Source organism: Strix uralensis, chromosome Z (assembly GCF_047716275.1).
Source record: "Strix uralensis isolate ZFMK-TIS-50842 chromosome Z, bStrUra1, whole genome shotgun sequence".
In the NCBI taxonomy this organism is placed as follows: Eukaryota; Metazoa; Chordata; class Aves; order Strigiformes; family Strigidae; genus Strix; species Strix uralensis.
The window spans coordinates 102,873,963-102,877,501 of record NC_134012.1 but is presented as its reverse complement, the minus strand read 5'-3'; the positions used below and the strand labels follow the sequence as shown (position 1 = coordinate 102,877,501).

At 48.0% G+C, this 3,539-nt stretch overlaps 1 long non-coding RNA gene across 4 annotated transcripts in view; it reads left to right on the top strand.

Annotated features, from left to right (window-relative positions):
• The window catches only part of LOC141938375 (uncharacterized), a 30,548-nt gene that overhangs the window by 614 nt on the left and 26,395 nt on the right, over positions 1-3,539 (top strand). For 2 of the 4 annotated variants that reach the window (XR_012627244.1, XR_012627246.1), the window contains exons 1-2: positions 220-593; positions 669-830. This is a non-coding gene — a long non-coding RNA (uncharacterized LOC141938375). Of the gene's footprint in view, positions 1-219; positions 594-668; positions 831-2,515; positions 2,663-3,539 lie in introns of those variants that run through there. The other 2 variants (XR_012627245.1, XR_012627247.1) reach the window with 2 other exon arrangements.

Here is a 3,539-nt window from a genome sequence, read left to right as displayed (position 1 = left end):
GCGCGGGGGCCGGGCAAAGGGCAGGGCGGCGGGGCTGGGCCGGGCCTAGGGCTGGGCCCGGGCCTGGGCTCGCCCCCAGCCCGTGGCCCAAGGGGGCGGTAGCACCCCCTCCCGCCCCGCCGGCGGGGGCCCCGGGCCGGAGGGGCGGGCCGGGGGGCGGTGGGAGGGGCCGCGTGTGGGTGGAGCGGGCCGGGCCGCGGCTCCGCCCCCTCCCGCGCGCCGCTCGGCGCTGTGGGGGCGCGCTGCGGGGCCCCGGGGTGGCGGGGCCCTGACACCGGGGGGGCCCGGGGGTCCCGCAGAGCCCGCGGCTGGGCCGCCGGGAGGCAGCGGGCCGGTGGCGGTTCCGGTAGCGGTTCCGAGCAGCCGCGGGTGCGCGGTGTGCCGCCGGGGCAGCGGCGCTGCCGAGGCCGTTCTCTGCCCCCTCAGGGGTGCCCGCCAGACCCCGCCGTGCCGCGGCTGTGGCGGCGCGCAGCGGGCCGGGGCCTTCCTCTCCGCTGGCAGCGGGGCCCGGCGACCCTCCGGCGGCCCTCGCGCTCCTCACTGCGGCCTCGTGCACGCTGCAGGCCAGTAACAGTCTGCAGAGTGTTTGAAGGGTAAATAACCTGTTCTTTTCCCTCAATATTATTTCCTGAGCAAAGATTCCACTTACACGGGCTCTGTCTGTTCAGTTTTAGAGTAGTCGAAGTCCTGCGCAAAATAACACCACCAACCTTCTTCCATGGAAGTCAGCAAAGGCAACGTTTGGTGACACCCTCGATTATGCGAGCTGACAGTGGTGAGAGTCGGTTAGTGATCCGGACACTGCTGCAGAGAGGGTCAGATTTATAAAGGTGAGAAATACAGATTTTTTTTGTCAGTGTGCAGCATCACAGAGCAGGGGCAGGTGTCAGCTTTGTATGACTGGAGCAGCAGTCCACTGACCAGAGTGTGCCCTTGTTAAATCCGTGACTGAACCAACAGAACTTACTTTTTCATTCTTAAATACTGTCTATCACTCTGTCTTACAGCTTCATTCCAGAAGAAAATAATTATCAGGAGTGTTTTTTTTCAGTTTCGTTCCACCTTTGTGTTTTGTTCTACCTTTTTCGTGTCCATTTGTTTCTGACATCCCTTCTGTTTCTCTTACCTAATCTGTGAGTATGAGCAATTTAAGAGTAAGTAGGTTCAGAGCCTGCTAAAGAGGAGGATGATCCTGAAGTCATTCAGGAGAGATTAAGTTCTTTTTTTTAAAATGGCACATATCTACTTCAGCATGGATGAAAATAAAACCTTACATATTCACTGGGAAAGGTACATTATCCTCCTCAGTTACACAAAGGATTAAGCAAATATATTGATCAGATGAGACGTGCAAGCAAAATATTTCTGAGATAAATTTTAGAAGAACTTATATAAGTATCTTGAGTATTCTTGGTAAGTTAATACTTGTTAATGTAGAGAAAGAAGTACTTGATGTTCATGTGTAGTGTCTTCCATCCAACTATATTCTAAACCTCTAAATAAGAATATATTTTGGCTTTTTAGAGTACATCTGTGGGAGATGTTAAGGGAATTGGGAGTCTCTTGGCAGCTAACTAGACACAGAAAACTCAGCTGTTTTTCTGTTCCTTAAAGATCTAGAAAATATTTTTTCAGGTAGAATTCTACAACAGTGGAGCAATATAGTATGCTGCAATTACTTCAGGAGGATAAAATGATGTAGGCATCAGAGATCCAAACAGAACAGCATGAAGCCCTATCCTGTCTACTTCATACATTTGGCAGTAATCTTGGAACTTATCATGCCAATAAAGTAACTGAACCACACCAAAAGAGACTAGAAAACCAAAAGCACTAGCCTTGAAACAAATCTCTCTCTTACGCACTCACCCACACATGTAAGCAGGTCTGAAATTCTGCCACGTAGAGGCACTAGCATAGAAGCAATACATGATTTACGAAAACAGACGCTGTACCGCGTAACTTTATGATGTTATAGTAAATTGTCTCAACTCATTAGTTGGTAAAATAGAACATTATGCAGTTACTTTTGCCTATATCACTCCTGCAATCATCTCGTCTGTCATTTGACTGGTTGTGCCCCTTTGTTTTATGTAATATTTCATGGTTGTTTCATAACTGTCACAGAGCTTACAGAACTCCAAAGTTGACAGCAGTCCACAGTGAAGGAGCAGGATTTCCTACATCCTCATACAGTGATTTCTTAATTACCTTAGTGTCAAAAAGGAGAACTCCACTCAGTTTGTATAACACTCTGTACTGAATGGCTCCTCTTCACCGCAGTAACTCTCAGTTCAGCTACTCGTTTCCCTCAGTTGAAGAAGAAAATGAAGTAATCAAACTGCATGAGCATATGTATATGTGCACATACAAACTCGCACATGTGTAAATATATATTTTAAACATACTTCAAAATACTTGATTTAAAAAGAGAGCAAATGACCAGTTTTCTTCATCTCTTCCCTTTGTGGCCCTTGCACTTACACGGATAAACTCTCGTCCCTCTTGGTGCCAGGGAGGTTTGGCCTGCACATGTGAACATGCGTGTAACTGTGTAACCATTCTGAGAAGCCCCGCAGCAGTGCAAACTGCATGAAGAGTCTTCATGAAAGCACATGTTGGTTGCAGCACCTGCTGTCAAGATCGCTGTGGTCTCACCGAGGTAACTCCATCTCAGAGGATGCAGTCTCTGCCAGAGGTACCTCTTGGCAGGCCAGTTCTGCAGGCGTGCGTTGCAGTTTGTACGATGGTCTGTTAACGTGGACCTGTTTATCATCGTACCGTCTGCAAAGGTACTGCACTCCCGATTTTTCTATAGAATGCACAATACCGTGCACAATTCATACCAGCACAAAGGGCTCCTACTAATGCATGAAAGCCATCTTTAGCAGCATAAATTATCAGTAAACTTACCAAAAGAGGTTTTTGCAGGTTAAAGTTGCACATACATGTGAAGCTGGGCCAGTGTAACCGTTAGCTGAGGTTAGTTGGGGTCTAATTTCTTGTGGTAGTCATGAGGTTCCCGCAATGAATGTGAAGGTCAGGCCCATGTTTCTGAACTGACCCTTCTCCAAAGGAAGAAGGAAGATGATTTCCTCGTTCCTAGTGTTATAGGGGGCTGGAAGGGAGGGGGCAGGTGAATGAACATCAATAATCCAGTTTTCCATCTCTGTAATTCCCCATACCTTGAATGTAGAGACTGAAGTAAGGGAAGGGTGGATATCTGAGGTTGATGTCTTGAAATGCTCCCTATGTTCTCAGGGAAATCAAAAGAGTTGGAAAAAAATATTCAAAATGCTTGGAAAGCCTCCTCCCACCCCCAAATGTCATAGGGCTCCCCAGTCCTGATAATAAGGTGTTTTTTTTCAGTGAAGATGAAATGTATGAAGTCTAACACTCTGAGGGAGGGAGAAAGGGTGTGTGCGTATTTGTGTGTGTGTGTGCTCACATGAAAACCTAGGTGGCTTTCAAGAATCTGGATGGCATCCAAAGATTTTATCATGGTTACAAGGCTGGATTGGCAATTGTGCATGAGGATT